The following is a 13,078-nucleotide window of genomic DNA, read 5'->3' on the forward strand; positions in this document are numbered from 1 at the left end:
TCATCCCCAGGTCTGTGAAAATGCATTTTCTAGGGACTTCCATCATCCACCCCTGCCCCCCCTCCCACCCCAAAGTATTAGAATCTCCCCTGCAGGAGAGCCAAGCATACAGAAACCTGTCTCTTTAGAGATGCTTGACCTTTCTGGGCCAAGAAATAGCACACTCATATGGCAACTAACCAGCAACCCCTGTACTGTCACCCTAATTCTTTTCAAAATAGCTTTAGTTTCATGAGTTACAGAGGGAGGATGTTATAGAAATGGACTTGGCATCAGAGCACCCTAGCTATTGCCCACATTGGCTCCCTAATCGGGTACCGATTACATCATCACCAGGAGCATCATTATCCATTGTTCCCAAGGTTTGGAAAGCTGCCTGCAGATTCCAGGTCCAGAAGATGGAGAAATCACTTAGAGATCACTTCACCCCCATATGTTTGCCAGGGAAACCATTTCTCTCTTCTCACCAGGTAAGACTGGGAGGAGCTGGGACACAAACCTGTATTTCTGGTCTTCAGTCCTGGTTTGGGAGTCGGGGAGCAGGGGGCAGTGGTGTACTCACAGGGCGGCCCTCATGGTCAAGATCCCTGAGCTCTCACTGCCTCTGGTCATAACCAAGCCTGCTAACACCAGGACATCAGAAGCTAGGGAGGGTCTAGTACTTTGGAGATGTGAACACTCTAAAATGATGCCTCATTACTAGTGATGCTGATGATACATAAAATCTGCCTACCAGTCTGGCTACTAATTTTCTAAATGAGGAAGGAAGAATGGAAGGACCCAGCCAGCTCCGCAGGGAGCAACTGCATTTCTGACAACCCAGATGGAGTCTTTCTTTCTGGTCGCCCATGTGCCTCTGATCCTTGAATTCTTTCTAAGATGGCAAATCAGCGATGCAAGACTTTGGAGGGCACAGGCTCACCCTTCCAAGGACACCCAGGACACTGGGCAAGGCTTGGGAGAACTGGGAAGGAAATAACTGGTTTCCATGTCCACAGGCTCACCAGCTTAGATTTACCGAAATGTCCCATACCGCCTGATCATGGGCAAGCATTCCCTCCACCCCCACCAATGCTGAGGCCAGACATCCTGGGACTGGGGGAAGCCTTGAACCTCTCTGTGCCTCAGAATCCACAGCTGTAAAATGGGGATAACTACACCATGATGATGGTAGGAGATGACATAGGCTACCACACATGGGCTTCCCAGGGGGCTCAGTGGTAAAGACCCCACCTGTCAATGCAGAAGAGACAGGTTCCATCCCTGCATCAGGAAGATTCCCTGGAGGAGGAAATGGCAACCCACTCCAGTATTCTTGCCCAGAGAATTCCATGGACAGAGGAGCCTGGCGGGCTACGATCCACAGGAGTCAGACATGGTGACTGAGCGTGCATGCACACCTCACACGGTGCTTGGCACACGGCAGGACATCAATTCAAGTCCCTACGACGTTCTGATGAGTGTGCCACGTGCTACATCACTGGAGGGCCAGCAACTGGTTGAGGCAGCCTGGGTGGGGGTGGTCTGTCTACCCTTGAGGGATGCTGAGAGAACAGAACTCACAGTCATGATGTCAAGGTCAGCAATACAGCTTTCCGACTTCCCAGGCATGTACAATATTTATTTCAATGATTTCAAGGTGGTTTAGAAGTGTGCTTAAATCTTTGCATTTACCAAATGCGCACCTTCTATAAATCAGTGTACTAAAAGACGAACATACACATAGTCATGAAAAATAGAGCCCAAAGCTGCTATTGATACTCATGGTAACATTGATTAAGGATAACATTATTGTTGGGACTTCCCTGGTGGTACAGACTCAGCTCTTCCAATGCAGGGGACGACCGTTAGAGCCGTGGTCAGGAATCTAAGATCCTACATGCCATGTGCTACAACCAAAAAATTAAAAAAAAAAAAAAATTTTAAAGGATAACATTATTGCTGTCGATGGTGGTGTTGGTCTAGTACCAAGATCTGCTTCCTGCAACTCATTTCACTTCCTAGGGCCCTGTGCTTAGTTGCCAATTGTGTCTGACTCTTTGCAACCCCACAGGTTGTAGCCCGCCAGCCTCTTCTGTCTGTGGAATTTCTCAGGCAAGAATAGTGGAGTGGCATGCCATTTCCTTCTCCAGGGGATCTTCCTGACCCAGGGATCGAACTGGTGTCTCCGAACTAGTGTCTCCTAGGGCCTTGGTTGTGTATAAAGCAACGATTACAGTTATGCGCAGCCTTGAAAGAGTCTTCCAGGCCTCGCAGCTCCACCCCTCTACACCTTGCCCTCTCCACCTAACCATCTATGACGTTTGCCTGCAAACAAGAAGGTTTAGGTTTGAAAGGCCAAGGCTAAGAGAGACAGTGGTCTTTGACTTGAGGTGTATCAGAGTCCCTTGGAGGGCTTGTTAAAATGCGGTTTACCAGCCCCGCCCAAGAGTTCTTGAGCTGGCAGTTCAGGCGGTCGGAATGCTGCATCTCTAACCAGCTGGAGGAGGCCGAGATCTCCCTTTGAGAACTGCTGCCTCAGGGCAGTGCTTTTCAACCTGAGTTGCACTGAATGTTGGGATCTCAGAGGGGGGACGCCCTGGGTGCGCTGAGCTGTCCATGATCTCAGCCTGGGGCTCACTGTTACCGCCCAGCGCTCTCTGTCTTTGCACAGGACCAGTTGCAACATTTCAGGCTTTGTGGGCCTCTGGCCTCGGCTGTATATTCTTTATGTTTTGTTTATTTCGGCCCTTTAAACAGGTAAAAAGCACCCTCAGCTTGCTGGTCATCCAAAAACGGTGTGCAGAGCCCTGGAGGACAGCCAGTTATGCAACTATTAAATCTAATGATGGAAACAGCGACTCATAATCAGCATTAATCACACCGTAAATGAGAACCAAGGTAGAAGGCAGATTGAGTCAAAGGAACGGAAGGTACCCTGTAAACGCGGCTTCTCCCGCTCACCTTTTACTTCTCATCCTCACTGTTTCCGCTAACACAGTGTTCCTTCTACATTAAAGAGGGGGCAGGCTTCCTTTCACCCTCCTCCTCCGGCTCAAGGTACCAAGACCTGCTTCCTACAACGTGCTTGTAACTTTCCGTTTCCAGTGACTTAAAAGCCCTCAGTGATCTGCTCAGGGTTGCCAGAAAGTGCTAATTGCTTTCTGAGCATTTATTTCTCTCCCTGTGCTTCTAGTCCGAGCTTCCTGTTTCACCCTCCCTCCCCACAGGGAGAGAGTTTTTCTTCTGGAATGAAACTCCTGGCTTCCTAAAGCCTCTGAGTGTGCCAAACACACCCCAAATGTGGAGCCACGTGGCACCTCCACACAGCCCCTCCTCTCCTCCCTTCTCTCCAGCCAGGGCACTGGGTCCCTGGTCACCAGGCCACTCCCGCCCCTGTCTCGACTTCTCTGCTCAGCTTTGGCAAGAAAATAACCGTGCCCGGAGCAGCTGGCGAGCTTCTCTGAATGGGACTCAGAACTCCTAGCGGAGAAGGCAATGGCACTCCACTCCAGTACTCTTGCCTGGAAAATCCCATGGACAGAGGAGCCTGGTAGGTTGCAGTCCATGGGGTCACTAAGAGTCGGACAAGACTTCACTTTCACTTTTCACTTTCATGCATTGGAGAAGGAAATGGCAACCCACTCCAGTGTTCTTGTCTGGAGAATCCCAGGGACGGGGGAGCCTGGTGGGCTGCCGTTTATGGGGTTGCACAGAGTCAGACACGACTGAAGTGACTTAGCAGCAGCAGCAGCAGCAGAATTCCTAGAGGCTTTTTGCTTTCTGATCCGTTCCAGATCCCGAATGGGCAACACCCACCTCTGCTCCTTTCCTGTTCTTTTCTTCCTAGCCTTTAAAACTCACTAGAACCTGTGAGTGAATGACCTAAGCTGACTTTTAAAAAATGTAAATGATTTCAAGTAGAAGGGTGGAGGCCTAGAAAGGAAACAGCAGCCTCCAGAATTTTCCAAAGATATAAACCTTGAATGGGGATCTGAGGACACTTGACCAGCCCACTCTTTTAAGGGATTTGTTGTTGTTGTTCAGTTGCTAAGTTGGGTCTGACTCTCTGTGACCCCATGGGCTGCAGCACGCCAGGCTTCTCTGTCCTCCACTATCTCCTGAAGTTTGTTCAAATTCATGTCCATTGAGTTGGTGATGCTATCTAACCATCTCATCCTCTGCCGCCCTCTTCTCCTTTTGCCTTAAAGGATTAATTCTGCCCTAACTGGGCCACTATCCAAAAATGTGACCACATGAGGGTCCTCCTGGGCTTCCTGCGTCAGAAACATGAACAGCCTCACAGGACTCCACCCCTGGTTTAACGCTCAGCCATTTCATCTTGGAATTCTTAATCATTTACCTTTGAACTTGTGTTTTGTACATGGAGTCCCACCAGACGGTGGGCACGTTGGGGAGATACACGCAGTATACGTGCCCACTGCGCCTTGCCGCCACGTCTGACCTGGTGTTTCTGGTGTCCCGTGAGCACAGAATCCCAGGGCATTCTTGCTGCGTGGGGTTCAGAGAGCCTCAGAACAAGTACAATAAGCCCTCTGCACACAAAGGAGTTTGGTCGTTGTGAGTGCGTTCGTTAAGTCCAACTTGCTGCTAAGTCTAATAATGTTAGCCTAGGTATCCAACCAACAGAAAAGGTTATACAGTACTGTACTGTAATAGGTTTTATAATAGTTTTCATACAAATAATGCATTAAAAAACACAAAAATAAAGAAACATTTTTAATCTTACAGTACAGTACCTTGAAAATTACAGCAGTACTAGCTATATCGCCGCTGGTTTTACACTTGCTTCCAGACATCCTGGGCTTGAAATAAAGACACTGTACTACTGTCCTCTACACACCACTGCACCAAGAACACAAACACACAAGCACTTGCAGAGGATGCGTGCATGTGACAGTGTGCCCCAGACACAGGAACCAACTCATGTGATTGGACATGTGAACGCACGTTCGCATCTTTGAAAGTTCATAATGTGAAGGTTCGTAGGTAGGGGGCTTATTGCACAGGTAAGGGGTTATACCGACGACATAGCAGCCCCTGAGGCCAGGCTCCCTGCTGGCCAGGAACCAGAGCTTGGTTCAAAGCTGACAGAAAGCCGTGCATTCTGAGAAATACCAACAACCAAAGGACCCTGAGGCGGCCTGTCCTTTCCGATTTCTTCTACCTCCTGCGTTAGACACCCACTTATACCGCAAATGGAGACACGGGAGGAAAGCAAGGACGGCCAGGCATAGTTTCTTTTCCTTTTCAGCCTTCCCTTATCATTACCAAGCCAAAAGTGGAGTGTGTTGATAGAATGTGTGTGTCAAGAAGTGAAATAGAAACAGTTTGAATCAGTTCCGTGCCCTCTTTCTACTGCCCTGATGAGAATACAATACCTGTGCACACACAGGGTTTGCGATAAGAATCGTTGTCACTTTGATGACGCAACATATGAGTTAAAGGCCTGTCTATTTACATTGAAAACTGGCACTGCCCTATGTAAAGGCATCACCGACTCAGCGGACACGAGTTTGAGCAGACTCCAGGAGATGGTGAAGGACAGGGAAGCCTGGCGTGCTGCAGTCTACGGGATCGCAGGGAGTCGGACACGACTGAGTGACTGAACAGCAATGTAAAATGAATGCTACAATTCATGCAAATCATTCAAAATTTTGACTTTACTTACAATGTCATTAAAAAATAAGTTAAAAAATAACCTGTCATGACAAGTCAAGAAAGAGGGCACAGAAGAAAGGAAAAGGCTTTATACTTTAGTGCCTTTAATGGTCCTTTTTTCCCGATTTTTGAACTAAGGTCCTGGATGAGAGTTTGAGACACGGTCTCATGCTGATGAGTCCTTCCTAAAATATTAACCCAGTGAACATTTACTGAACTCCCACTGTCTGCCCAGCTGTGTGCTGGTTGCCAGGAGCAGAAAGTCAATACTGTGAATGTAATTTCCATCCTCCAGTAGTGGGGTGCAATAGCATTCTGCAACCAGGTTTTGGGACATCGCTTTTTGAATATGAGAACTCTCATGTATGTCTATGAAAGGGGCTTCTGAGAGAGAAGTCTCTTTACAATATTACAAGAAACTTGGGCTTTCACCTATCAAATATACTTCAGAGATCAGCTACCACCCTCCTCGATCAACCAGAAGAGGTGATACTTTCTATTAAACTTTTGGAATCAGTTCCAGGCCTCAAACAAACTGACACACACAGCTCACTTCTGTCCTTTGTTCTTTCCTCTTCTGTGTCTTTTATTTTTATTTATTAATTATTAAAAAAGATTTTTTTAAATGTGGATCAGTTTTAAAGTCTTTTTAAAATCTGTTATAATATTGCTTCTGTTTTATGTTTTGGATTTTTGGTCCCGAGACATGTGGGGTCTTAGCTCCCCGACTAGGGATTGAATCTGCACCCCCTACACTGAACAGCAAAGTCTTAACCACTGGACCACCCGGATGTCCCCATTCTGAGCCTTTTAAACACAATAGAATTTGTCAGTACATGACATAAGCTGATATTTAAAAAAAACATAATGAAACAAAGCTGAAAGGCAGGCACTGTTTTATGGTCTTTGGTTACTTTTGTCAGATGGAAAAACACATTTTTCACTTATGTTGAAGTTAGGCTGATAAAACATCTTTCAAAGGCCCATGTTTAAAAAGAAGAGGAGGAATCTGTACGTCAGGACGAGGGTGAGAACCACTGCGGGTTACCTACCCCCACTACCTTCAGGGAGGGTTTGAGAACACTACTCTGGATCTAAGCAGATCAGGGACCTGGTCGAGCAACTTCCCATAACATTTCCTGAGCCTCTGTAATCTCTTCAGGTCTTGAATTCTTGGTATTTGCCAGCAAAGCTCCTTAAGCCTTTAAGAAGGGCCATCTGCGCACCCACCCCTCCCCCAGGGAGTGGGGCAGAAGTTCTGGAATATAACTGGCTCCTCTTCGCAGACCTTTGGGGAGGGGAATCGCCCAGCTGGAGGGGCATCCAGAGGTGGGGCTGGCCTGCTGGGTAACCTCAACGACCTGAACCCAGGTTAGGACCCAGAGACCATCTCCTCTGTTTACATGGCAGGAGACTGAGGCTTAGTGAGGTCACAGAAGGGAAGCGGCTCAGGAGAAAGCAGAGCCCAGATTCCAGGCTGCACTTTCCCGATCCTTCTCTGAGCTCCAGCTGTGGCCTGGGGGAGCCCCGCTTCCTGCCTCCTCGGCAGTCTGCACTCAGCTCTTCTCTGCTCTCCTCCTGGGAGTAAGCATCGTCTCCTCCACAACTGGATGCCCGGAGGTCAGGGCTGGGTCTTTATTATTTCTCAGGACCAAGGCTCACCCCCCGAACCCCTGGCTCCCCACCTCCCCATCAGCTCTGCCCTCTGCCTGTGCCATCTTGGAAGTATAAACCTTATGGACCCAAGAACCACAAGCCATCCCAGGGGGGAAACATATGAGAAGCAAGGTCAATGGCCAAAGGAATTAACAGAGAGAGGGCTCAGTCCTGCACTCAGGTCCCTTCTGTCCACTTCTCCCCAGTCTCCCTCCTTGACTAGTGACCTAAAACAACCCTACAAACAGCTAGACCTCCTTCCCCATCCCTGGGTGAACCACTGATGCCTGGCCCTCGGGGTTCAGCAAAGGTGGTGAGGAACTATATTCCAAACCCAGGTACAGCACTGGACACGGGGTCACCCTGCCACTCACAAGTGAATTTACAAGAAGCCACAAAGGAGGGACATTTCCCGTGGCTGCTTAAACATAGGGCAGGGCCTGCCATCCGCCTCGGCCACCAGGCTCAAGAGTCACTCAAAGAGAAGGGCGTCCTCCACTGCCAACTACTCAGGAGAACCAGGTTGAGCAATCTCCTAGAGAGAGACATATCTGGGCAGCTGGCCTGGGACACACCCAGGGGAAGACAGTGACAGAAGGATCCCCTGCACGTGTAGCTCTCCAATATCAGCGTGTATCACGTTCACTCTGCGATGCCTGCTGTAGCCGCCTGATTTAGCGGCCCGTGTACCCCTCGCTGCCATACCACATGCAGAATCAATTTCCCACTAGCCTTGACCCAAAGCTCAGGAAATTAAACCAGTTGCAAAAAATCAACCATATGATGGATTCCATGGCCAAGCAGAGACACCTGGTGGGATGGTAGCTCTGAGCATCTGAACCTCCGCCTCTGGTCCTCCCCAAGTATGGGATATTCCCGGTCCCAGTACTGGTATTGAGAGGGCCCTGTCGTCTTTGGATGCAATGATTTTCTAGCTTTATTATAGTGGGAAGGCCCTTTCTTCAAAGGAAGTCCTACCCGGAAGCCCGCCTGTAATCAGATCAGCCCGGGGCTGGGGTGCGTGACCCCAGGGCCTGCCTATGGGGCTGCAGCTCCTGCACAAGCTCCCAGGAGCACAAGGTGAAAGAGACACGTCCAATCCTCACTGAGTCACTCACTCACTCCCTGACACAGCCTCTCGGAGCACCTACCAAGTTCCAGGTGAGATGAGCCGGCAGGTAACAGAACCCAGGCGGGGCCACTCCTCAGCAAAGCTCTCCGTGTGGTCGGATGCTGGCAAGAGAGGGTCAGACGGTACGAAGTGCTAGGAAGGAAACAGACCAGGGCGATGTGACTGAGGCCAGGAGGTGGCTGCTTTAGATAAAGGGTCACTTCCTCTCTGAGGATGTGAAATGTGAGTCGAGATCAGAATTGTAACCTGGAAAGATGCCGATCTCGACCAAAGACGAGGGAACAGCCCAGAGAGGTGAAGGGACTTTCCCCGGTCACACAGCAGGTAGGAAGCCGAGCTGGGCTGAACCCGGTTCTCCTCTCAATGCTTCCTAAGCAGCTACTATGAGCCAAGAAGCCTCGGTGACAGGTGACACCCAGGGCCACACCCCACTGTCTGGGGCTGTCAGGACTCTAGACACCCTCCCGGGGTTCCTTGGCAGGTCCAGCGTGGGGCAGGAGCCCCCGTGACCAGAGGAGAGAAACTTGAAGCTGGTGAACTGACTCACTGGAAAAGACCCTGATGCTGGGAAAGATTGAAGGCAGGAGGAGACGGGGACGGCAGAGGATGAGACAGTTGGATGGCATCACCGACTCAATGGACATGAGTTTGAGTAAACTCCAGGAGTTGGCGATGGACAGGGAGGCCTGGCGTGCTGCAGTCCATGAGGTCACAAAGAGTCAGACACGACTGAGCAACTGAACTCAGCTGGACTGAAATGAGGCTGGTGACTTAGGACAGAGAGCTCCCTCCTCTGCCACCTCCCTGGCCTGAGCTGTGGAAGGTGCCCTGGCCGCGCCCAGGAGTCACACGAGAAAAGCCAGCCGGTGGGTATGAAGGTCCCGGCCTGCCTGGAGAAGGCTCTCTGCACAGCGCAGCTGTTCCAGGGCTGCGAGGTGAGGACCCATCGAGCCAGCTGTCCTTGGTTACTGCTGAAGTGTCCACACCTAAGGGCCTGCCCTACAAACCTCACACTCCAGGGGATCAAGGCCGGCGCCAGGCACACACTCTCACCTCTGGGACACACAGGGAAGCAATGAGAAGATAGCTCCTTCCACTGCCCGCAGAGCGGGCCCCTGACGGTCGCTCCGTCGTGTCCGACCCTTTGAGACCCCACGAACTGTAGCCCTCCAGTCTCCTCCGTTCATGGGATTCTCCAGGCAAGAATACTAGAGTGGGTTGCCATTCCCTTCTCCAGGGGGATCTTCCTGACCCGGATCAAACCTGGGTCTCCTACAGGTACTCCCCAAATCCTCGACTGGAACTGTGGCCCCGGCCCTCGGCCTGTGCCGTCAGAGCCTGCCTGCTGCCAAAGCACTCTCGCAGGACTCAGCCCACTTAAGCAGCCAGCCGCCTCGAGAGGTGGGCAGGACAGCAGTCATCAGACCCAAAGCAGTGAAGCCCCAGGATGACAGGAGCGGGGGAGATGCCACTGGTTCAAACTCAGGTCTCCAAGGTCACCTCTAATGCAGCTGCCCACAAACCCGGTCTCTCCCCACATGTCCACCTACCCGAGACGTGTCCCCAAGAGTCCAGGAGCTAGAGGGCTCTTGCGGTTTTTCCAGAAGCTCTTCCCTCTCCAACTCTTTGCAACCCCATGAACTGTAGCCTGCCTCTGTTCATGGGATCCTCCAGGCAAGAATACTGGAGTGGGTAGCCAATCCCTTCTCCAGGGGATCTTCCCGACCTGGGAATTGAACCTGTGTCTCCTGCACTGGCAGGCGGATTCTTTACCACTGAGCCACCAGGGAAGCCTTACCCCTCCACCCTGCCCCACAGCGCATGCCCACACGCAGAGACCAACAGCGCTCACCCCTCGCCCTCGGCACCTGAGACCCAGTTTGAGATGCCTTCCTGAGCCCCTTTCGTACTCTGCAGCCAAGTTACGTGTGTGGACACAGAGTTGGTGAAAACAACGCACCCAGAACCTTCCGCACCTCCTGCCCTTCCACACCAGCCAGCCAGCTGCACGCACAGGAAGGGGCAGGCCACGCGGGTGACAGGCCCCGCAGGGCTGGGTACCCCCAATACACAGATGTGCCCGCGGACTTGGGGACCACCCTGCCCAGCAGACAGACGACTCCTGCGCGGAGAACAGTCCAACGCCTGGAGGAGACACGCCAGCGGCCCGCATTGAGTGAATTTTGCCTGGCGTACAGAGCCAAGGACCCTTCCGTGCTAGCTGGGATGGCCCGGGACCTGTCACCTCGGGTCGCGCATAAGAGCTGCCAGGAGTCAGGGTGGACAAAGGGAGTGACGTCTGGAGCAGGGACAGGGTGCACTGAGCTTCCTTCCAAGACACAAAGTGCATACGGGCAATCTCGGGAGGACAGCTGGGGACACCAGCTGGGGACAGGGCAGCCTGCACTGCGTGCCCGCCCCATCCTGCCCCTTCTCTCCAGAATGGGCCGCGGCGCTGGGCCCCGGGCACCCCCCACTCCAGCCCCCTCCCTTGGAGTCCCTAGCGGCCGCCGGGCCCCCTTCCGCGCCCCCGCCGCACTCACCGGCTGCGGGCTCCGCAGCGAGGACCGCCAGGGCCGGGCCGGCTGGGGGCTGCAGGGCTGGCGGGTCAGCACCGCAGCCGCGCTCAGCCCCGAGATCGAGATCGGCACTTCCTGCGGCCGCGCCCCGCCTCCCGAGCGCCTACCCCCGGCCCCTCCAATGCCAGGGCTCCTTCTCCCGCCGCCGCCGGCTGCCGGTCTTTGTTTGGGGTTGGTCTTTCTCTCATTCGGAGAGCGGGGGCGAATCCAGTGGGAATCAGGGCCGCTGGGCGGTGGCCCCGGGGTCCCTGCGAGGAGCGGGTATGGACGGATGGACGGATGGATGGATAGATGTCGGGCGGCCTGCAAGTACCCACTTGGGCGTCCACCAGGGCTCGTTGGCCCCACCTACCCCGGGTCGGCCCCTAGCGGGGCGGGAAACCGGCAGGGTCCTGGGAGAAGTTGGCCGTGGGGGTGGGGGGTTGCCCAAGGACTCCAAGAACCAGCCCTTCTTGTCACAAAGATCCTCCCTTCCCTCCTGTCCACCCCCCAGAGCCCCCCCCAACAAGGACGACCCCATCACTGCCCTAGTCGTCTGGGAGTCTTGTGTGCTGTCAGTTTCCCATTTTCTGGGCCCTGGGAGAGCCAAGATCTCCTCCTGGATTGGAGGAAAAGGAAGAGAAGCAGTAGAGACCGACCCCACCCCCACCCCACCCCCACCCCTTGTCCCGTCCTGGCCTCCCGAAGGGGCAGAGCTGCCTAAACTGGATCTAACCTGCAGGGCGAGACAGCTACTGCCATTTCCCCAAGCAGCAAAGGCCAGAACTTATCCAACCCGTGGTCTCTTAAGACTTGACCACAGAGAGCCAGGTTACCCATTTGCCAGACTGCTGGGTCAGGGAATACAGTCAGGGGAGAGCTGACAGGCCTCCCAGAACTGTGAGAGGTGGACAGAGGGGAGGTGGGGTGGGGGGTCTCAGAAGGAGATGATGGCCGTAGTCCCCATAGAGGAAGACCTGAAATGGTGGGGGAGTGACTGGGGAAGATGCAACGGACAGCTCTCTAGAGCTGTTGGGGGGTGGGGGCGGGAAGGGGGTGTGCAGCTGAAGGTGGAGGGGGCGGGTCTCAGAAAAGAGGCCACGGTAGTGCTGGCGGTGAGGGAGCCAGCCCAAGGTCTGGAGGGTGTGAAGCTGAGTTGCAGGATGAGTGTAGACGGGGCAGAGCGGGCCTGGCTGAAGACAGACCCCAGTCTAAGCAGGAAAGGAGTGGGTGAAAGAAACTGTCCTGGTTGGCAGGGGTCTGCACGGTGCCAGGGGTCACATCACTGGAATAGGAGGTGGGGGGGGGCAGGTCCTGCAGGGACCCGGCTCCAGGGATGCTGAAGAGGAGGCGGCATTAGACTTGGTGATGAGTACATCTTTGGGGGCTTCTGAGAGAGTCTTTTTGCTGGAGGTGGGGGGGAAGATGAACCACGATCCCTCACCTTTCAGTTCAGTTCAGTTCAGTCGCTCAGTCGTGTCTGACTCTTCGCGACCCCAAGGACCACAGTATGCCAGGCCTCCCTGTCCATCACCAACTCCGAGAGTTTACTCAAACTCATGTCCATTGAGTCAGTGATGCTATCTAACCATCTCATCCTCTGTTGTCCCCTTCTCCTGCCTTCAAGCCCTTTAGGGGCATCTAGACCCACTCGGGTGACCTGCTGCTGCTCTGGAGGCCTCTGAGGCCATCTGGGCTCCAGGGCTTCCTGAGGGCTCAGCTGCTGGGGAAATGGCATCCAGTTCAAGTTCACTGTCTGCCCGGTCTTGTTCTCTGGCTTTCTCACAGTCGTGTCCCCAAGAGTCCCTCCCATTGATGCTGGGCTGTCCATCTCTGTGCACAGCCTGTTTCCCAGAAATCCACCCTGAGACAGAGGGTCAGTGAGAAAGAAAAGGTGGTGGGCTGGGCAAGGGAGAGGCTGTGGACCCCTGGCACTGCACTTGGGGTGAAGGCTGAGCCTGTGGTGGGAGAGATGACAGGGCAGATAGAATATGAGGGCCTCTCCCTGACCTTCCACGGCCTCTGGGGAGGACCTTGACCTCTGGGGAGCACCTTAACTTCTAGTGAAGTG

The 13,078-nt window shown here is 53.2% G+C and overlaps 1 protein-coding gene across 3 annotated transcripts in view; it reads right to left on the reverse strand.

Annotated features, from left to right (window-relative positions):
* TSPAN11 (tetraspanin 11) overlaps positions 1–11,313 on the reverse strand; it is a 65,703-nt gene extending 54,390 nt beyond the window's left edge. Inside the window, exons 1-2 of one of the 3 annotated variants that reach the window (XM_061124709.1) lie at positions 10,993–11,313; positions 8,469–8,581 (exon numbers count right to left, since the gene is read on the reverse strand). The gene's annotated coding sequence lies outside the window, so the exon portion shown is untranslated. The remainder of the gene's footprint in view (positions 1–8,468; positions 8,582–10,992) is intronic. The other 2 variants (XM_061124707.1, XM_061124708.1) reach the window with 2 other exon arrangements.
* Between the last annotated feature and the right edge of the window lie 1,765 nt (positions 11,314–13,078).

This window comes from Dama dama, chromosome 22, assembly GCF_033118175.1.
Source record: "Dama dama isolate Ldn47 chromosome 22, ASM3311817v1, whole genome shotgun sequence".
Lineage (NCBI taxonomy): Eukaryota > Metazoa > Chordata > Mammalia > Artiodactyla > Cervidae > Dama > Dama dama.